This window comes from Equus przewalskii, chromosome 10, assembly GCF_037783145.1.
Source record: "Equus przewalskii isolate Varuska chromosome 10, EquPr2, whole genome shotgun sequence".
NCBI lineage: Eukaryota > Metazoa > Chordata > Mammalia > Perissodactyla > Equidae > Equus > Equus przewalskii.
This window is the reverse complement of record NC_091840.1, coordinates 12,015,740-12,039,296: the sequence shown is the minus strand read 5'-3', so window position 1 is coordinate 12,039,296 and position 23,557 is coordinate 12,015,740. Positions and strand designations below refer to the sequence as shown.

Here is a 23,557-nt window from a genome sequence, read left to right as displayed (position 1 = left end):
TGCTGCAGATGGAACTCCTAGGCCTTTTTTACTGGAGTCCTAGAGAAGAGATTTTAGCTTTCTTACCTCTACACGTTGTCTACTTTGTGTTCTAATGCATGTGACATTTTAAAGATGTGTTATACTCAGACTGGGGACTGCGCAGAGAAGCAAAATACATTCCTCTGCTCTGACTTGGAAGCAGATGCTGTTCTAAGCAATTGCTTGTTCCTGTGCTTCCATTTCTCTGGAACTCTGAGGAGATGTGATCGGATCTGGCCACGTCCATGAGTAGGGGAGATGCCTATGTCAACAAGATTGCCTGCCAGGGTCAAGCAAGGTGTGATAGTATGGATGGGGAACCTACCTGTGGTAAATGAAAGCAGTTGGTATTTTGAGATGCCATTTGATTGTCTCTCCAGATATCCCCCTGGGTGTTCCCTCAGCAGTCCACAGTTTGTGGGTTTGTTCAGAAGAGCCTGGGATGATGGCAGTGTTGGGGCCACATGAGAAGTATTCTACACAAGTAATGATGCTTCTGTGGGCCTTTCAACTGTGAAGGAAGGGGTACTTCTTAGATGGGCCCTGGGGAATAAAATGGAGGAAATACTGAATAAAATCAGACACAAAATCTGTGGACAAATGGGTGAAATAAGCCATTTATTAAGACTTTGTAGTTTTTTCCCACTAAAAGCTAGGCTTTTTTGTTCCTGAGGCCTGCCAAATTAGCTTTACTGGTATTATCAGATGTTAAATCACATTTACTGAATAAAATGGGGAAAATCAGATCATGATAAACCAGTTTGGTATTATTTTTAATTTCTATCATGATTTTCTCTTTGACCCATGAATAATTTAGAACCATTTTTAGTTTCCAAATATACAAGAGTGTTTGGCTATTTTTTTTTTTGGAAGGCAGTTCTCATTTTATTGCATTATGGTCAGAGAATATAATCCATATGTTTGATCAACCCTTTGATATTTATCGAGACATCCTTTATGGCCTCGTATGTGCTCAATTTTTGGAAATACTCCCTGAAAATTTGAAAAAGAATGCAGATTATCTAAGAGTTGAGATAAAGTTCTAAATATGTGGATTTTATAAAGTGTCAGAATAATGCTATTCAAATATCCAATATCATTATTAATTTTTTGATCACTTGATCAATCAGTTTCTAACAGATGAATGTTAAAATCGCACTTTAAGAAACTCAATTTTTCCTTATTCTATTGACTTTTACTTAAATGAAATTACTGCTTTTGTAGGCCAATCAAATACTGACAAATTTCATATGTCTCACCTAACATTTTGAGGCTATGTTGATGTTTTTGTCTCTGGCTTCTTGTATTTATCTTGTATATTGTGTGATAACGTTCCTTGTCTCTAAATAATATTTTTACTTTAAAGTCTGCTCCACCTGACATTTATATGGTTAGAACATCTTCATTTTGATCAGTATTTTTCTAGTATAATCCATGTATTTTTATTCTGATTGAGATCTATTTGGTCTAATGTCCATATTAGGTTTTTTTCTATTTATTATACTTTTTCTCTGCTCCTGCCTCCTCTATTCCTGACTTCCTTTAGTTAAGTGAATTTTCTTTAATCTGTTTCTTCCCTCTCTCTACTCTTTTGGAAGTTATATATTCTATTTCTATGGTAGTCCTTCCAAGAAACTCAACTCTGATGACTTCATTCTTTTCCAGACAAAAGCACCTGAGCTCCAGGGAGTGTCCAGTAGTTGGAAATATCCCACATGTGGACAAACTCACCAGTCTCTCCAGAGACCAGGGTGCTGGTAATTTGGTCACTTGTCAGCCCAAGCACAGGTATACCTGGGGGAAAGGAGCATAAAATGTCTCTGAAAGTAGTGGAAAACCAAGAGAGGCATTTAGTTGGTTTAAAATGCCCAGTTCTCACAACTGCACCATCTTTTGCCTTAGATCATGGTTCTCAAACTAGTGTGGATCAGATCACCAGAGGGGGTTTGTTAAATATAGATGGGTGAACCTACCGCACTCTGATTCTGGCATGTGCCTGAAAATCTGCATTTCTAACAAGTTCCTAGGTGATGTTAATGCTACTACCCTTAAAGAACCACTGCCTTAGATTAAATATGAAGGGAGGCCCTGTATCAGGTGCCTGATGCTCACTTCTTATGTAAATTATGTAATTATAGTTCAATTTGATCTGATTCACTGGGTGATCAAATAAAGACTGTAAGTTGGCCTTCTAGGAACTTTTAACTTTCAGTAGTATTTTGATTCTTTGCTTAATAATTCAACCCAAGTCCCAAGGTTAATTATGTTTATATATATTGTTCCTTAATGATTGCTGAAAAGTGAGGAACATTTTTGGTGATGGAATTTAGTAAATTGAGCCATTGCTTTTGACTCAAAAAAATGGCAATTTCATGGAGTTCACTCTAATATTTTACTTTCCCATGATGTTAATTTTATTTTTGTTTTTTGTTTTTGCTTTTCTATCTTGCTCCTTCTTTGCACCATTTCCCTATTTTCCACCATGCATCTCCATCTCTCTCTCATATTCTCTTCTCCCTGGCTCCTCCCTGTCTCCAAAACTGTATGAGAGGAAAGACTGGAACACAGTAGAGCATGAATATATAGTTGCTATAGTGTGGAGGTTAAGAATGTGACTCTGTTGTTGGACTGCATGGCGCTAACACTCTCTGTCTGAGTGACTCTGGGTAAGTTACTTAGCCTTTCTGTGTCTTGGTTTATTCATCTACAAAATAGAGATCATAATGGTTCCCGCCTCATGGGCTTGTTGTGAAGGTTAAGTAAGTTAATATAGCTAAAGGACAGAAAAATGCAAGTTAAATATTCCAAAAATATTAGCTAACATTCCTGGATCAAAATCTCCTTTTCTTTAGTTTGAAAGGATGTTTCCAATGACTGAACCCTCCCTGGAACTCAGGTGCTTTAGTTTGAAAGGATGATAAGTTGAAAGATGCTCCCCATATGTTATTGAGTGAAAAAAGGTCACAGAACAAGAAATGCAATATAATTTCATTTTGTGAAAATAGTGTCTATATTTATACATGCAAAGGAGATAGATAGAATTTCCTGGATTATGGGTTCCTTGTATCTTCCTTTGTACTTTCTAACTTTTCCAAAATGAACGTTACATATATTAAAAGTGTAATAAGCTACACTTTACAAAACACCTTGAATAGACCTATTTATATGTTTGCTATGTGCAGAATTTAAATTAGTGAGTTATAACACAGAGACTGTGTATACGTGAGAGAAGACTACAGTTTGAGTCGGTCATTTTGATGCGGTCAGTAGAGAGCAAAATCAAGCAGGTAAATGCAGAGAGATTTAGAAATTGGGAACAGAGACATAAAAACTGAAGCAATTAGCCATGGTGGAGGGAACTGAAAGGTCATGTGGATCAGGGCTTGAGACTTTAATTATGGGGAGCCATGCATGTGAGTGGGTAGAGAAGTTTGTCAGCAGAACAAGGGTAATGAGGCTGACATACAGCAGAGACAAGATGACAAACAGGGCCCCAGAGAAAGGGGTACAGAGAGAAGCTGCCTGGGTTCCGGAAGGCATCCCAGCTTTCAGTACCAGTCCATCCTGGGGTTAGGGTCATGTTGAACAAGTTGTGTGCAATACCTGTATACCTTAGAGCCCATTTCTCATTTTGTAAGCCAGCTGGAGTGAGTTTCTGTTTCTTGCAAACAAATGCTCTGGGAATTTTCACTGGCTCCTTACTATGAACCCTCAGAACCCCTTATTATCAAACACTTCTTAAATGTACCTGGTTATATTTGAAATTTTTTTTACAGTAGTGGAGTGGGTGAGAAGAATCTCATAGTGTTAGCTGTAGGGTTGGCTTTGGCTTCTTGCAATTACCAATAACCATTGGTCTAATCCATCAAAATAACTACAGAATCCTAAAGCAGTGAAGATGGAAGAAACCTTCCCATCAAGAATCACAATCTTTCATGTGATGTCAGCAACGTGGCAGAGTGAGCTGCTCCCTTTGTCTCTCTCCCTATGAAGTACAATGAAATGGATATTCACTGACCAATGGAGGATACCCACACAGTACAACAGGATGCCTGAGAAACCCATGCAGCTATACATCTGAAGGTGGATGGACTGGATCCCAAGGAAGCAGTGGAGATAGGTGAGCACTCCCCTACCCTTCCTTGGCATCAGTGAGCCAGGTTGCAGGTCCTCATACAGTGGCTGGTGTTACTCTAAGAGGAGATAGGGACAGCCCAGACTGTGGGTAAATGCTATCCCAGCATATAGGAGCACACACCATGCTGCAGCAGCCCCACCAGTGAGAATGTTCCCTGGTGTAATTGTAAGAGGAGCTGATGGCAACCCTGTACGTGCATGTGAATGCTGTCCTGGCCTGTGGGAGTGCCCACTGTGCTGCCATGGCCCCGCCAGTGGGAACACAGCTTGGCTTGACTGTAAGAGGAGCCAGGGGCAGCCTTGTGTGCATGTGCAAATGTTATCCCAGCCTGTGGGAGCACGCACTGTGCTGCCACAGCCCCAGTGAGTGGTCCAGCTTAGACCCTGTGAAGAAGCCCCACCTACCAAGCAGAGTGGCCAGTGTGACTGTAAGCAGAGGGAGCAGCAGCTTGGTGCATGTGCAAATGCTGTTCTGGCCTGTGGGAATGCCCCGTACCCACGCAACTTACAACAGATGGGGTGGGGTCAGAAACATGGCTCCTGCTTCCCCCCAGCAGTAGCAGGTGGAATCTGTGAAGTGGTGCTACCACAAATGCACCAGCAAAGGATAAGTTCATCAAACACCATGAAAAACTATAGTAACAATTCAGAGCAGAAGGAAAATGACAAGGCTCCAGAAAACAACCCTGAAGTCACAGAAATTGACAATCTAAATGACAGAGAATTCAAAATAGTTGTCAAAAAGAAACTCAATGAGTTACATGAAAACTCAGAAAGACGGTTCAATGAGCTGAGGAATAAAATTAATGAGCATAAGAAATACTTTACCAAAGAGATTGAAACTATATAAAAACCCCCCAGAAATTCTGGATATGAAGAATGCAATGAGATAAAAATTAATCTAGAATCCTTAAAAAATAGAGCTGATATTATGGGGGACAAAATTAGTGATTTAGAGGATAGAAATGTAGAAATTCTTCAGGTGGAGGGAAGAAAGAACTAAGATTTAAAAAAAACCAGAGAAATTCTTTGAGAAATATCTGACTGAATTCAGAAAAGCAACATGAGGATTATAGGCATTCCAGAGGGAGAAGAGAGGAAGAAAGGAGCAGAGAGCTTGTTCAAAGAAATAATAGCTGAGAACTTCCCAAACCTGGGGAAAGAACTGAACTTACAAGTACATGAAGCCAATATAACTCCTAATTACATCAATGCAAAAGACCTTATCCAAGGTATATAATAGTAAAACTGGCAAAAGTCAATGACAAAAAATATTAAGGGCACCAAGGCAGAAGAAAACAATCTACAAAGGAACCCCTATCACTCTTTTGGTGGATTTCTTGACAGAAACCTTACAAGCTAGGAGAGAATGGAATGATATATTCAGAATACTGAAAGACAAAAACTTTTAGCCAAGAATGCTCTATCCAGTGAAACTATCCTTCAGATATGATGGAGAAATAAAAGCTTTCCCAGATAAACAGAAGCTGAGGGAGTTCATTGCCAGTAGACCTCCCTTACAAGAAATAACAAAGGAATCACTCATACCTGAAATGAAAAGGCAAAGGTCTACAAAGCTTTGAGCAATGAGATAAATAGACAGAAAAAATAAGAAAACTGCAGCTCTCTGTCAGAACAGGTTAGCAAACACTTAATTATAACATGAAAGATAAATGGAAAGAAAGCATAAAAAATAACTATAAATACTTTAATTTAATCACAGACTCACAACACAAAACAGAATAATTTGTGACAACTATGACTCAGAAGGGGAAGAGGAAAAGTGTGGGATTTGCTTAGGCTAATGGAAATAAGAAGTTATCAGAAAATGGACTATCTCATCTATGAAATCTTTTATACAAACTTCATGGTAACCACTAAACAAAAAAACAGAGCAGAGACACAATTCATAAATAAAGAGAAAACTGAGAAAACCACCAAACTGTAATGGCAGTCAGAAATACAAGGGAAGAGAAACAACAGAAATACAGAACAACAAGAAAACGAGATAAAATGGCAGTATTAATCCCTCCTATGTCAGTAATCACCCTAAATGTAAATGGATTGAATTCTCCAATCAAAAGATGCAGAGTAGCTGGATGGATTAAAAAACAAGACTAACAATATACCGCCTCCAAGAAACACATCTCAGCTCTAAAGACAAACACAGGCTCAGAGTGAAGGGACGGAAGATGATACTCCAAGCAAATGGCAAACAAAAGAAAGCAGATGTTGCCATACTTATATCAGACAAAGCAGACTTCAAGATAAAAAAGGCACAGAGAGAAAAAGAGGGGCAGTATAAAATGATAAAAGGGATTTCCTACCAAGAGGACATAATCTTTATGAATGTATATGCATCTAACACAGGAACACCAAAGTATGTAAAGCAACTTAACAGACCTAAAGGGAGAAATTAACAGCAACACAATAATAGTAGGGGACCTCAGCTCCCCACTTACATCAATGGGTAGACGATCCAGACAGAAAGTCAATGAGGAAATAGTGGATTTAAATGAAACACTTGGTCAGATGACTTAATAGATATATATATAGAGAAAACATTCCATCCAAAAAGAGCAGCATACACATTCTTCTCAAGTGCACATGGAATGTTCTCAAAGATAGGCCATATGTTGGGAAAGAAGGCAAGCCTTCCCTAATAATTAGTGATGTTCAACATCTTTTCATGTGCCTCTTGGCCATCTGTATATCTTCTTTGGAAAAATGTCTGTTCATATCCTCTGCCCATTTTTTGATTGTCTATAATTAACAAGACAAAAAATAAAAAAGTGTTGGAGAGGATGAGGAGAAAAGAGACCCCTCATACACTGCTGGTGGGAATGCAAACTGGTGCAGCCACTATGGAAAATAGTATGGAGATTTTTCAAAAAATTAAAAATAGAACTACCATATGACCCAGGTATCCCACTACTGGATATTTATCTAAAGAACTAGAAATCAACAATTCAAAGAGATTTGTGCACCCCTGTGTTCATTGTAGCATTATTCACAATAGCCAAGATGTGGAAGCAACCTAAGTGCCCTTTAACTAATGAATGGATAAAGACGATGTGGTATGTATATACAACAGAATACTACTCAGCCATAAAAAAGACAAAATCGCCCCATTTGCAACAATGTGGATGGACCTTGAGGTTATGATGTTAAGTGAAACAAGCCAGACAGACAGAGAAACACTGCATGATTTCACTCATATTTGGAAGATAAACACACAGATAAAGAGAACAGATTAGTGGTTACCAGAAGGGAAGGGGGTTGGAGGGGGTTGCAAAAGCAGCAGAGGGGCACATATATACGGTGATGGAAAAAATTAGACTGTTGGTAGTGAGCAGGATGCAGTCTATACAGAAACTGATAAATAATAATGTACACCTGAAACTACACAATGTAATAAACCATAATGACCTCAATAAAATAATTTTTTAAAATAAAAAAAATAAAGAATATAAGAATCTCAATCTTTTGGAGAGAAGCAAAGCCAGGACGGACTCCTCTGATGCAGGGCATGGACGCTCCAAGCAGTGAAATGATAACAAGGCCAGGCCCGGTTCACGTCGGTTTACTTCATTTTTAACTGTCTGCATCAGACTATCGAAACAGGAGATTTCAACCCAAGAAACCCAAGCCTATTGCACTAGGAAGTGGTGATTCCCCCTGAGTCAGACTGGATCATATTTGAGGTCCTTTAAAACCTGGAGGTTTGAAGAATTTTTTTTTTAAATCCAGAGGAGGAAGATTTCAGTTAGTGATTGAACTGGACCTAGAATTTTGGTTTCTTAATTCCAAATTCCACATTCTGGCTGTGAATATGAAGGCCCCCCTCATCCCCCTCCCTCCAGCCCAGTGCACCTCTGTGCCTTGAGGCCATGGTTATCTTGAACCACGTCTTACCATACTCCTTTTTCTCCCCAAAGATACTCCATCAGTGGAGAGAGCCTGAATTGGAGCTTCATCAGACTGCAGACTTCTTTAGGGAGGAATGGGTTGAAAGATGCTGGAGAAACAATCCTTTTTCCTGAGAACACTGTAAGCTAAAAGAGGATAAAGAAGGGCCCCTGAGAAGCGATTTACGGAGTATTATTTGCTCAACTAGAGAAGCAGCTCAGAGCTGGATCTGTACGAGTTTGTGTGTTCTTTCTGCAAAGTGGTGCAGTCTGCCCACCGGCTGCTACTACATGTAGAAGCTGGTGATCATTTGCTCTTCATATCTCAGTGTGGATTCCAATTTAAACGCAAAGTATTAAAATTAGGCACAATATAACTTCATTTAATTCGCTAACTCAGAAGTTAGAATTATGTAGATGGAGAAAGGCCGATGTTTACCTTCATACTCTTTATTTTAAAAGAGAGAATGTGTGTGTATGAGAGAGAGAGAGATAAATAGAGACAAACTAAAATAGTAAATTTTTCTTCTACTTAAAAAAGATCTATTTGTATAAGGTGATCGATGCATTCATTAAATATTATTACTTTCTATTCATTAAAACATATTTCCAAAGTATTGCTACTTGAAAGAACTATTAACTCTAATTGAGATTACTTCATATATATATGGAAAAGAATCATAAATTTCTTGAAAACGTAATAATTCATATACTTCCCTAGATGCTTTGATGATCTCATTCATTCATTTAGTCATTCAACAAAAATATATTGAGTGCCAGCTCTGCCCTAGGCAGTGTGCCATCCAGCCCAAACTAGGAAAGTTTCATTACGTAATGGAACGAGTGAAAAGAATCACTTTCTTGAATTTCTTCTTTGAAAGTCACTTTATGACTTCTACTAATTTAGGAGAGTTTAAATGCAAACATATGAGGGCAGAAACATGGGTTAGGGGAGGCTTCCAGTCATCAAACACAACACAAGTTGTTCCTTCACTGTTAAAGTCTAATAGACCTGAACTAAAAATCAAACCTCTATGACGTTTTTACTAAACTCTGTTGATAAACACGGAAGGAAGATATGGAGCCACAGATGTGTTTATTTGACTTAGAAAGGGCTTATTAGGGGGCAATTTTTGTGGTGCATCATTTTCTTCATTGATCATGCACAAATGATTCTTTTTATAAAGACGTATCATAAAATCTCCAACATGGCCTTCAAAAGGAAACAGAGTTCAAAGAAAATAAGGAAGGGTTTGCTCAGATCTTCCAGAGAAGGAAGGAATCTCGTTGAAAAAACTAGGACATCCTCTGTCTGACGGGGCAACTGAGAACCAGAGAAGTAAACAATTTTGGGGAAGAATAAAAGCATTCAGGGACTTTGGTGAGTATCTTAATGCTGAAAAAATTTGAGGAGATTTGGAAGTATTGCAGGTGACTACTAAATAACTGGGGGAATTTTCTTCTGAATGATCTTATCTAGAAGGGGAAAAAGAGAACTTACGTTTAATGGGCATTTGCTCCTTGGTATTAGATGACACACACTCTTACACACGCATATATATTGATTTCATGCATATATGTTAGATTACACATGTTATATATATTTACATTTTACATAATATAGTAATTTAAAATGTAACAATTGCAGTAAACCTGTGATATAAGTATTACTTCCCCATTTTAGTGATGAGGAATGAAAGGCTCAGAGAGTTCCTTGTGTGCGGTCGCGCATAAGAAGAACAATGAGGATTTGTGCTGAAGTCTACCAAATTCCAGAGCCTGCTAGTTTTTCCACTATATATTGATGTCCAGAGAATAACTCAATTGAAAAATTTAAAAATCAAAGTGTATTTTGATATGCTCCATCACTGACTAGGCGTGTGACCTTGGGCAAATTCTTTAGGCTCTCTGGCTTCATTTGACTGTTTGTAAAATGTGAATCGCAGCAGTTTCATTGACTGTCTTGAACGGTTGCTGAAAAATTCTGTGGAATAATCAAGTCAAAGTACTCAGTAAACCATACAAACTAATGTACAAGACAGTATTGTGAAAGTGCTGTACAAAAAGAAGGGCCTGTTGTCTTATTTTTAACATTGTGCAAGGAAACCAAAGGAAATTACCTAAATTTAGCCAGTGATTTAAGCAAGATCAAAAAGAATAACAAAAATATTTTTTTATTGCAACTTAAGGAAGATACAAATTAAAAACTTCTTTGTTTAGAACCGTGGAATGTTGATAATCGTTTAAGCTGAGTGCTGGATACCAAGGGATTCTCACTACTTTTGTGTGTTTGAAAATTTCCATCTTAAAAAAAGTACAAAAAATAGTTCCTTATTTGGCTATTAAAAATTAGATAGGATGGTGGTTAAGAGCAAGGATTCAGTAGCCAGAATGCCTGGGCTCAAATCTTGCCTCTGCCATTTACTAACTGTGTGACCTTGAGTAAGTTACTTGACCACTCTGTGCCTTGATGGCCTCATCTATAAAATGAGGATAATCACAGTGTCTACATCATAGGCTTGTTCAGAGAATTAAATAAGTTGATATTTGATAAGCAGTTAGAAAATTATGTATAAGTATTTGATGAATAAAATCAAAATCTTTTGGGTTCTGAATAGATACTATTATTAACAAACAACATGAGGCTCAGAAAAGTCAAGCAACTTACTCAACATCACAAAGTTAGTAAGGGACTGTGTCTGGGTTTGATTCTGGGTCTATCTGACTCCAAAAGCTTGGCTCTCTGTGCCATGTTGTCTCCTATAGGGGGCTCACTGTGATTCAGCCAGGTCCTAATTTGGCGAATGCTACTGTATTTACTCCAGTGTTTAAGAGAGTCTTGGAGATCAGGAGGGTTGCTGGGGTGGGTTGGTTGGCCTTCAAAGAGGCCAAGAGACTTCCTAGGGGTGCAGCAGGAGATAGTCTCTGTGGACCCCCCAGACCTTTCTGGAAGAGTTTTCAAGGGGGTCAGAGTTTCATGGTGGTTGGAGATGGGACTTGAGAAATACTTTGCATGGCTGTTACTAGGCTTCCACTTCACCCGATGTGATCAAGGGGTCAAGAACTTTAGTAAGAAGGGCAAGACAGGCCTAGTTGTCTGCCCCTTACTCCACATAAGCCACATAAAAGCTATCACATACATGGTATTTCCCATGTTCCAGGCCTTGTTCTAAGTGCTTCCCACATATAAGCGCATTGAGAACATAGGTATTAACCTGGATTCCCTTAAACGACCCACACAAGCTCTAGAGGCTTGAATCCTCCTGCAGATTTACAGCCATTATTTTTCACTATCTTTTGCTAATAGAATTGCCAAGGAAATTATTTTATTAGCTCTAGAGATAAACAAAAAATAGAGCTAGACAGATTAGGTAGGCTGCCTCACTCAAATATAAGGGTGAGAACATTACAGCTTTAGTGTTATCTCTTCTGGTGTCACGTTCTATTCTTTCTGAATCAGGAGGATCTGAACCCATCCTACACATATGAAAAAGTGCCAGTCTCACAGGATGTCAGAAGGAGAAATGAACATGGAAGTGGATTAAAACTCACCCCGTTCCTTAAGGAAGAATTAAGGAAAAGTTAGCTACTTTGACACAGGGGGAAATAGTCATAAATAAAAGCATTGGTAACACAGAGATTATCCAAGAATCTTTCAGTCCTTCTCAATTTGACCAAAGTACGTTTCCGAAGTTTAAACCTGAATAGGCAAATGCCACACTACGCCATTTCAATGAAAGCGATGGGATTTTGCTGCTGCCTAGATTTGGATTTTAATGACCCTCTGAAACCTGGTGGCCAGTCCCCTGTGATCACAGTGAGAGTAAAAATGCTAGAGGCAGTACTGTAATTAACATCAGTATAGCTTCTTCTTACGAAAGAGATTCATGGGCATTTTCCTGTTTGACCTCTTCAGCAATTATGTGTGGGGACCTATGGTTTTCTCCATTCTAGAAGTGGAAGAAACTGAAGTCCAGGGAGATTATGAGACTCATGTACCACTGCAGACACTGGTTACTGGTGGGTCCAGGACATGAGCTCATGTCCTTACCCAAACATTGGGAATACTTTCATTCTATCCCATTGTTTCTGACCAAAAAGTTATGAACCTGTGGTAAGAAAGATTGATTGTCTGTGTCCATTTGGGCTGTTATGACAGAAAACCATAGATGGGTAGCTCATAAACAACAAACTACTTCTCACAGTTCTGGAGGCCGAGAAATCCAAGATCAAGGGACTAGCAGATTCCGTGTCTGCTGAGGGCCCATGTCCTGGCTCATAGATGACTGTCTTTTTGTCATGTTCTCACACGTCAGAAGGGGCAAGGGAGCTCTCTAGGGTCTCTTTTGTAAGGGCACTAATCCCATTCATGAGGGCTCTGCCCTCATGACCCAATCATTTACCAAAGGCCCCACCTCCCAACACCATCGTGTTGGGTGTTAGGATCTAACAGATGAATTTGGGGAACACAAACATTCAGTTTATAGCATTAATGTTGATAAAAACAGACATAGCATGATACTGAAAATATGAGCTTACAAGTAAATGCTCCTGAACAATTTAGCTCGTGAAATTATTTTAAAGCCAGCAATCCTAGATCCTTGGAGATAATACACATGCCAAACTTTTTTACTAGCCTATTAGTTTTTTTTTTTCCAGCAGGTAGACAGCTATTTGAAAAGCTCTCAGTGGAATGGCTTAATTCTTTAAGAATAGATTTCCCAGTTTTTTGGGCTACACTGAGACACTAAGTTGTATCATCTGAGAATTCTTGGGATAGTCAAATATAGGAGGGGGAACCTGCTCATTTGCCCAGTCCATTAAGATGAGATTGCAGGAGGAAGTTAATAAGAATCTTTCATATAAAATAACATTTCCTGAGATTTATGTAAAAATAATGAATATAAATGACTATGGGGAAGACAGCCTATTAGTAGAAAGTTTCCTTTTTCACCTAATCACCAATTAATGTAACTTGGAGGGAAGCCAGCGTGGCATCTCCTGACCTTCCTTTGTCATTCAACATCTCTCTGAGAGGGACATGCATTGACTTTGTGAGGTAGAACAGGTCTGTTGGGTCTCCACATTCCACACAAGGGTTTCTCCATCAAAACTGGTGGTAGCAAGGGGATCAAGAGATGGACAGACATCCGCAGCTAAGATATATCCCGTGTGGAATGGTCCTCCTCTCCAAGAAGAGTAGGCAATCACATGAATGTTCTGGAAAGAACCATAGAGGAAGAGACTCATCTGGGTTTCCAGAGAGGACGGTTCACCCTTGCCTAGTGGACTAGGTGGATACTCACAGCCCCACACTCCAAAATGAGCTTCAAGAAGTCCAGAGCAGGACTCTGCTGATCCCAGCGCTTCCCACCAGTGGAGAGAGTGTATTTTGAGGCCCGTCCCAGACTGCTTTCTGGGGTTTTCTTCTCTGGGTACTAATAACTAGATGAACCAGAGACACAACAACCAGTCTCTTCTCTCACCAGTGATCTTGTGGTTCATTTCTCCCACCTTACCCATTCATTCTTCCCCCTCAACATACTCTTGGAATTACTGTGTTTTTCTGTTCATGTTTATGCTGATTACACATTTGTTGGGCTTGTCTCCCGTACACCCTCTTTAAAGGGTGGGGATGGGCCCCTTCTCCACTATCCATTATCCAGAGTGTCTACTTACGGGACTCCATGCCCTGAGGGGGTGCAGTAAATGCTTGTTTACCAGCTGCCCAATTTCTCCATATGTCCCCTCTTCTACTCTGGGAGCTAGTCTGACCAAACCTTTGATCAAGTCTGATGGAGGCAGTCGAGGTCAATGCTGTTCATAGTTAGAAGTCCCTCCTGTGACTGAAGCACAGAGCTAGGCTCTTTAAATGAGTAAGATGAGTACATCTTATTCAGAGCCTTTCAAGCCGGAGGAGACATCAGTGCCAGCAGTTCTCTGCCCTCCTGTTAACTCACTCTGGTGGGTCCAATTAGTTGTGAAATGTGTCATCAGTAATTTGTTACTAATAATAAAGTACTGAATGAGGATGACTTATTTTTTAAAAATAAATTTGAGTGGATTCAGAGTTATTTTTATAATAACTCTTCATGATTTTTGTAGCATTATTTATGGGTGTGAAACTCTGTAGTTTTCAACATTTTTTTCCCTTCCGATGCACATGCCCCATGTACCCCCATGGGCCTATTTAAGGAGTGGTTGCTTCATTTCAGCTGAAACGTAAGTAAGATGACTGGTGGTGTGTGTGTGTCAACCAGCTTTCCAGCTCTGACTGCATGCCTTTCTCACCAGTGTAAGGAAGCTTATCTGAAAGCAAGCTATGATGGTAACATTATTACAGATACCATCTATTATGGGGAGAGGGAGATAAACTCTGATGAGAAAGTTTCTTGGATAGGGCAGATCTAAGCTGAGTCTTGAAAGGTGGGCACAACTTGGACAGATAGCTCTGGAGTATGGGAGCCAGCCAGCAGTAAAAAAAGTTGGGCAAAGTTGCAAAAGAGGGAAGTGTTGAAAGTGTTCAGGGTCCTATGAGTTGTCCAGCATGGCAAAAATCTTGAAGGGTTATGGAAGATGGAAGGGTTTACACTTAATTCTGTATATAGTGGAAAGCCATCTGAGTTAGTCAAATCGGGCACATTAACTTGCATATTTCTACGTGACAGACACATAGAATAGTTTTTGAAAAGTTCCTGAATGGGTTTAGATGTATCTGTAAACTTTTTAGGGCTTTAAAAACATTATTTCTAAGTGTAGTATGGTGGTTAAGAGTCCTGGCTCTAGAACCAGTTAGTTTGGGTTCAAAAACAGCCTCTGTCATTTACTGGCTGTAGAACTAGGGTTATTGTGTCTCAATTTCTTCATCTGTAAAATGTGGATAATAAAGGTGCTTATTTCATGTATTTGTTACTAAGTATTAAATGGATTAAAATATAAGTGCTAAGTGTTAAATGGATTAGAATACAACTTGGCATAGAATAAGCTCTCAGTAACTGCCAGCTGCTAACACGAGTATTATTATTACCTTTGCTAAGTGACAAGGTGGATGTTCTCTCATCATTTCCTGATGATGTGAGTGAAATATGACACATCTTAATGAATCAACTCTTATTTGTTGAGTGAGCATTTCAGTCACTCTGTCACACTTTCTGAGCGACATAGAGAAGTAAGATGTGTTCACAACCCTCAAGGATGTTCCAATCCAATGAGAAAAATAAGATATACAAGTGTGGAAAAGCTAACCAACAACAAAACAAGGGTGTGCCAGTGTATTAGATAGCACAACCAGTGCCAAATGAAGGTTATGACAGCCCTTTTCTCTAAGAGTGTGGAGAAGGAAATGATGACATGTGGGTTACAGTGCTTTGGGAAATCTTTAAGAATTGCAGAGTTTGATCTGGGGGTTTAAGTTTGAGTAGGAATTGGATATCTGGAGAAAATGATGGGCTGCTTCCGACATCTTTCTGGGTATTTATCTAGACTGGTAGTGCTTGTCACTGCACTCTTTCAATTATACATTGGTTGGTTGTTTAAGGTGTTTTCTAAATTTTTCAGTCTCCATTGTGTTAGTCTATGCTTCTTGTGCCTTCTGTATCTTTAGAGCGCCTTTCCAGTCCCCAGTGTGGGGCTCTGTATAATTGTATATTCAGGAAAGGATCCTTCTGCAGTTCTATAATTTGTAAATATGGCGATGAGATTTACCTCTTAGAGACAGATTAATCTGTACATACAAGTCTTTGCGTGTTTTCCAGTACTGAGAAATTTTTTTTCTCTGCCCAAATCCTATTTTTGTTAATTGGACGATGGCATAGAGCAAATCTCCATTCATTCCACATCTGCTAAAAAAAACTACCTGAAAAGCTTTGCAAAATAATCTTCACTGACTTGGCTGAAAGAGAAGGAGCAGGGAAAAAGGAACCAGGACACGGGATGCCATTTGTTGAGTTTTCTCAATAATAAAGACCAGGAAGCCACATGTAAAAGAAATGGAACTCAGAAATATTATAAATGGGTGATTGTCAAGAAGATGTTAAGTTAAATCTTTGCCATTTCATGCTCATGATTATTCTTATTTGTACTCACCCTAATTTCCTCTGAAGGGGTAAATGTCCTGGAGGGAGGGACTGCACGTAACATGAGACAGGTGGCTTTGAGTGTGAGTAATTGTTTGCTGAGTGCCTAGGCAGCAGAGGCAGGAGGAGAAGAGTATGGTGAAGGACAGAGGATTACGGAGGGAGCAGCAGACAGCAGTGGGAAATACCTGCAGAAGATTCCATGAGCGAGCATTCTGGGAGACGACTCTCATTCGGCAGTACCAGAGACTTTCAGTGACCAAAGGGTCCACGATGGGAAAAAAAGGATGATAGTTGGGAGAAATAGGAGTCAGTGGTTCAAGGATCAGGGAAATGAAAGAGGGAACTACGTTTCTTGGATCTCTAGTGTGTGTCAGTGGTTGTGAGGGTTAATTTTATGTATCCACTTGGCTAGACTATAGTTCCAAGATGTTCGATTAAATATTATTCTGGATGTTTCTGTGAGGGTGTTTTGAGGTGAGTTTACATTTAGATAGGCAGATTGCCTTCCATAATGTGCCCTCCAATCAGCTGAAGGCAGGAAGAGAACAAAAGGATGACCTCTCTGGAGAAAGAGGGGATTCTGCCAGCAGACTGCCTTTGGACCTCATCTGCAACATTGGCTCCTCCTGGTTCACCAGCAGACTGCCTTTGGACTTGAACTGCAACTCTTTCCTGAGTCTCCAGCCTGCGGTCCTCCCCCATCAGATTTTGGACTTGCAAAGTACGTGAGCCAATTCTTTAAAATAAAGCAACCTCTCTGTCATATATATACTCATCCTATTGGTTCTGTTTCTCTGGAGAACCCTACTAATACAATGGTGTAGTAGATACTCTATGTGTATGTCACTTTGTTCTTAAGAGTACTGTTCAAGGTCACATAGCTACTCAGTGACAGAGACAATATTCAAATCCAAGTCTGTCTGACTTCCAATCCCACATTCTGCTCATCAAAACACGCTTCTGAGGACTCAGGGAAGGGTTTTTGAAAAACTAAAACCTGAATCACTGGCTTCTTGTTGGTGTGAAGATTCTAATGGAAGCTAATAGGAGACCTAATGGAGAATCAAGTAACTGGGCTCGCTGCCTCGCTGGGCTGTGTGGTACAAAGGCAGTTGACCTTCAAAGCTGAGAAAACACTGCCTCGGGTTCTTGCCAGCTCAGGTTGGCTGGAATCAGGGTGACCTGATCCTTCTGAGCCATTCAGTTTCAGTGGAAGGAGAGGTGATGTTTCTTTCCATTCCAGGTGCCTGGAGGTTCAGCTGGAGAGTACATTATGCCATCAACAACCTGCCAAAGAGATGCTCTGCTTTTCTATTCCTTCTCAATATTTCCTGGCAGCCCCTCCCCCTTTATTCCCGCCCCTCTCAGTGTAAATGTGGGACTTGGAAAGCACAGGAAGGAAAGACGTGAATTCAGGGTCGGTGCCATAGCAGAAGGGCTGGTGGACTGGGGGATGACACAGCTCTCCCTTATTAAGCTTCCCTATTTAGGACCAAGAGGGAGAAGGTCTGAAGTAAGGTGGGAATTTTCTCATGATTCCTTTCTGCCTCTTGGAAGCTTGAGTTGCGGGACTGTAAAACCAGAGCAGGTTTTTCCAATCGCTTTGGGCAGCAGAGTGAGTCCCTGATGTCACATGCCTGAGCTCTCCACTTCTTGAAATTAGGGCCAGCTGCTTAACAGCCAGAAGTGAGGAATGTGGGGGTGCCAGCTGGTGTATGGGAACATAAAAACCCAGCACCATAGCCGGCTTTATGCTCCTTTGAGCACTGGAAAAAGAAGAGAGGAAGGGAAGCATAATTGTTTTCTTCTTCAGTGGTTTTCTTTCAAGGGAATCTATGATGTAACTGGAAATAAGTGAGAATGATCTTTTAAATATTCAGTATACCAAAAGTTACACATCCCAGGGAGTAATAAACATACGAAACCCTATCAACATAGTCATCTTGACTACATGCTTATTCTAAATCTTTGCTGGCATGTGCCTCTTCTGTCATTATGTCTTTGTCTTCGGAAACCACGTGTAAAAAAGGCCAGACATTTGTCACAGAGGAAGCAATTTAAGATTAATCATATCTAGCATGTCAATAACTGTAACTGGGCTAAATATCATAGTTTTAAAAATACAACTGGATTACAAAGCAAAGACTAACTATAAGGTAAGAAAAGATATGTTTAAAACAAAGTGACTCACAGAGGTTGAATATAAAGAATGGGAAAAGGTATGCCAAATATAAATGAAAAGAAAATATGAATCCTCATCTTAGTGTCAGACAAAGTTAAAGCCAAGGCAAAGAACATTAAATGAACAAAGAAGGGTGCCATACAATTTTAAAGAGAACCACACTTAAGATCTAATAAGTATGTGCCATGGTCCATGGGGCCTAGAAGGTTGTTTTTCTTTCAGTTTTCATTTTTTTATCTGGTGCTTTGGTGAAAAAAATTGGAATTTATTGAGAGATTTAAAAAATCAGGCGACTTCAAATAAAAAAATTCCATATATCTAGTTTCTCTTGTAAAATCAGAAAATCTGGCAATACTGGGCCTGAATTTTCATGTAGCATCAATCATCTAGGCAGGGGTTGGCAAGCTATGTCCTCTGGACCAAATCCAGCCCACTACCCAAAGACATCCACACTGAAGAAATCTATGCCAAGACGCATAGCCATCAAACTCCAGAAAACTAAAGACAAAAATCTTGAAAGCAGGAGGGAAGATGTAACACCTTAACTATAATTTCTTATTGGAAACCATGAAGGCCAGAAAAGAAATGGTGGAATAATTTTCATATGCTGAAAGAAAAGGGCTGTACACCCACAATTTGATATCCAGTGAAAATATCCTTCAGGAATGAAAGGAAAAGCAAGACATTTTCACATGAGGGAAAATTAAGAGAATTTGTCACCAGCAGACCTTATGTAATGAGATCAGCAGAGTGGTTTAAATGATACAGTCCAAAAATAGGTAAAAATAAATGAAACAAAATGCTGGTTCTTGGGAAAGATCAAAAAAAATGGACAAATCTCTGTCAAAACTTACAGAGAAAAAAAGACTGATTTAAAAACCACCAATTATGAGGCCAGAGATTTAAACGAGAGAAAACATTGCAGACTCTGCAGATATCTTCTCAAGCAAAAAAAAAAAAGAGGAAGATTGGCAAGAGATGTTAGCTCAGGGCCAATCTTCCTCACCAAAAAACCAAAACCAACCAACCAACTAAACAAACAAAAAGGATAATAGGATTCTACAAATAACTCTGCACACAAATTGGACAACTTATGTGAATTGCAGCAGTTACTCAAAAGGCACACTCTGCCACAAAATATGAAGTAGATAATTTGAATAGCCCTGTAACTATTTAGGAAATTGAATTTGTAATTTTAAAGCTCTGTAAAAAGAAATCTTCAATTCTAGATTGTTTTGCTGGAGATCAGCACCAAATGTCTAAAGAAAGGTTAACCCCAATTCTATACAGTCTCTTCCAGAAAAATACAAGAGGAAAATACTTTAGATTAAAAAAAAACTCAGATGATTTATAAGCTTTCATTTTATGCAACCATGATACTAAAACTTGACTAAGACTATCACAAAAAGGGAAAATTATAGGCCAATCTCTTTTGCAAACAGATGTAAAAAATTTAAACAAAATACTAGCAAATCAAATCCAGTGGTGCGAAAGGGGAATATATTATGTACATTTGCATCCAGGAATACAAATTTGTTTTAACATTTGATAATAACTTACCATGTTAACAGAATAAAGAATAAAAGACATATGGTCATCTGAATGGATGCAGAGTAAATGTTTGATAAAACTGCTGGACACGCAGAAGGGGGGTGTTACCTTGCTCCAGAGGGTGACCCAATGAGACATAAGACTCCTTCAGCATAGTGCTCTGCAGGCATGTGTGGGAGAGAATGTCCTAAACCTTTATCACCTGAGAAAGAAGAAAAGTCATCCTTTCCATGGGGTTCTGGACTGCATTAATGTTAAAACATCCAACAGATATCAGTCATTGCTATGTAGATTGGGATGGTCATCTATGTCCCTGGGAACATAACATAAAAAGACCTTAAGTTCTTTTATCTGAAAATCCTAACTCTTCTAAGAGGCTTATGTACCCACAATGGCCTGAACATTAAATATATAGTAGTGGGTTGACTGTGATTCACTCCAATGACAATCTTTTTAATTTGATGGCCAAGATACATGTGTGGAATAGGGATAGTGATTTTGGAAACAGCCTTATGCTCAAGTTACCTATGCATGAAGGAAGATGATTGCTTTCTCTGGCAATTGTAGGAGGCATGAATCAAGAATGGATCTTTATCTTATCTTTGTCTATATCATTTAAGAAATATTGAGTACTTACTAGGTTCTTGGGACTGTGAAGATAAAACATGGGCACTGTCCTCAAGGACCACGATGTAGCAGGAAGACAGACATGTAAACATATAGTTACCATATTATGTGATAGACTTTATGACAGAAATGCAGACAGAAACTATCAAGTCTGCTTATAGATCAGGGAGTTTCAGTTTCTCTGAAGGTAGAGATATTTGAACTGAGTCCTGTAAGATGAATGGAGGGAACAGAATGGCAAAGGAATGATTAGAAAGACCAAGAAGTGTTTAGGGAATGCAAGCAATTAGGTAAGGCCAGGCAATAAGAACATTTGAGACAGAGAATGAGAGAGAGAGGAGAGAGATTACATGTGTGTGTGTGATTCAGGGTGGTAGAAGTGAGAGAGTGGAGCAGATATTGAAGCTCAAAAGATATGCAGGAGGCCCTTAAAAACCATATGGAATGTGAACTCCGTTACAGTGGCTTTAAGCGTGGGAATGGTATAATCAGATTTGCTATTTAGAAAGATCCCTTGAGAAGCAATGTGGAGGGTGGATTAGAGGACGGGCGCTTGTAAACCAAGACAATGGAGAAGGTAAATCGGATTGACTTAACTTCAAGATTAGTTGAATCTAAGAAACACTGTGAAGTTCAGGAAGGAATCTTAAGGGGATACCCAGGCTTTAGGCATGGGTGAGTGGGCATATGATTAGAATATTAACTAAGCTGGGAAATACAGAAGGAGAAGCAGCGTGAGAGTGGGCGGAGGAGCAAGATAAGGAATTCATGGTTTGGACCATGGTGGAAAGTGAAATCTCTTCTCCAACAGAGACTGTCGTCTTCTTATCTAGGTTAAGGACTGCTTCTCTGGTCCCTTCAGACCCCTAGCTCTGGTTCTAGTTTGTTCCATTCAGAAATTCTATCTTTTTATTTCTGGCTTTACTTGCCTCTATTACAGATACTCCCTAATTCTAATTGTTTCTGATACTTAACTCCAGATGAAAAGAAATGCTTACTTTCTCTGCAGCTGGTTAGTCAATATAAGTTTACAAGTCATCTCTGTGTTGAGAAACCCATGGCGTCAGTTCTCAGTTAGCCACCCTAATGTTGTAGGGCTAAGGTGTCAATTTTCCAGAATAATAAATAAATGAACACACACACACACACACACAACACTAGGCTTTGGAATCATCCATCTATCCATCTATTTCAATAAATATTTATGGAGTACCTACATAGAGAAGCCATTACTGTAGACACTTGGAAAACATTTTTATAGCGTAATTGTCAGGGAGACAATAAAAAGTAAACAGATGAAGAAATAATGTAGTTTCATATGGTGAGAAGAGTTTTAAGAATAAATCAGTACAGGAGGACAGAGAAATGGAGGATATGTTTTAGATAGGTAATAACTGATGAGAAAAAGCGGCTCATGCAAAGATCTGGGAAAAGAGCAAGCATGTATGTCCAGGAAGCTGGTATGCGCAAGGAACAGCCGAAGGTCAGCAGAACTGGGACGTGATAAATAAGAGGGAGAAAGCAGGAGGAGAAGGGGTGAGAGCCGGGCAAGTTCCTGGGGACCCTTGTAGGTCAAGAGAAGGAGCGTGTATTTTACACTAAGAGTGAAGGGGAGTCAGGTGGATTCGAGCAGGAGAGAAGCGTGAGCCGCTGTTGGCCTTGGAAGACCCATTCTAATTACTGGTCAGAGAATGGGCCCGAGGCAACAAGGGTGGTGTTAGGGAGACCAGGAGGGGACAGTTGGAAAGATGAGATGGCTCTTGTCTGAGTGTTTCTATTTAGAGAAATAGAAAGTGAGGCATCAATTGGGAGAGAGCTATGAGGACACCTGTCAAGGGAAGCCATGATATTTCAAACTACAATTAACAATTATAATAATGAAAGCGAAATGCAACATTCATTCATCAAAGGTGTTCCACGTGCCTTTATTCTTCTCTACAACCCTGTGAAGTAGAAGGTCAGGACTGTTATGTAACTTCTCCAATGCTGCCCTTGCAGTTGGTGGCACATCTAGAACTGAAACCCAGCCCTGCTTGCTGTCAACACTGAACCCCTACAGGCTGCATCTCACTGGCTACGGAGTTTAAATGCTGCATTTTCTAAGTAGCATTTAGGATTTTTTTTTTTTTTTAATTTCCAGGTTCATTAACCGTGGAATCTCTTTCAACAGTGTGTTTCTATCTTCCGAGGAAAGAGAAGGCAGATTCTTTCCTGTGACACTTCTTTGTTCTCTATTGTCATTTTAACTTGCCTATGCAGTATGTAAACGCAAGGATGCTTAACTCTTAAACCCAGTAAGTGATCGTTAGCAGATGAACACAAGTGTAGAGGGTTTAGGTTGAGTGGGGGCGTATGGGAATGTAACCGGTGATGATAATGTGATGCTCTATTTTAGAACCAGCAGGACTGCAAGGGCTCTGATTGCTGGGAAGTAAGCGTGTCTATACCTCAAAAAAGGAAACAAGGCCACACCATGAGGGTGGCCTAAGTCAATTTAGGAGGAATGGAAGGTTACTGAGCTTTTCTATTCTGCTTTTGTTTAGAACTCCTGTCCCTCCTCCGTTCCAGCAGAAGATTGTGCTAGCCTGAGAGGTGAGACTAGGAAGCACTGTAAAACCACTCAGACCGTACGTTTACTTTCAAATTGGTTGATTACACCCGTCTGTGCTTCAAGAATAGTTGCTTGTGAAGGAAGGTGGCACAACCAGCAAACACCTAAAGGCACTGAGATCATCTTCTTTCAACCGCCCTGTAACACCCTTCTATTACAAAGGCAAGCCAAGAACTGTCGAAATTATGTTTTTTCTTTTCCTCTTCAGGATTTTTAAAACTTGACTTTACCCGGATAAAGTTTATTTTTTGAGAAATGGAGGACCAAAAACTTACCATGTGACCTTGCTGGTTAGGCAAGTAGGGTTACTACTAAGCCTCAGCATTTTCTCAGTTTGATTGGGGATAAACTGAATAAAAGAATAACTGATAAAATGGAACCCTGTCAGAGAGTTTTTGAGAGGATTTGATGAGAAAATCTATGTAAGGCGCTTAGTAAGTTA

The 23,557-nt window shown here is 39.6% G+C and overlaps 1 long non-coding RNA gene across 1 annotated transcript; it reads left to right on the top strand.

Moving 5' to 3' along the window:
- The first annotated feature begins 6 nt into the window (after positions 1 to 6).
- Positions 7 to 23,494, top strand: LOC139074013 (uncharacterized). Its single transcript, XR_011523293.1, has 4 exons — positions 7 to 319; positions 1,687 to 1,809; positions 3,902 to 4,141; positions 23,048 to 23,494. It is a non-coding gene; the product is annotated as an uncharacterized lncRNA (long non-coding RNA).
- The last annotated feature ends 63 nt before the right edge of the window (positions 23,495 to 23,557 follow it).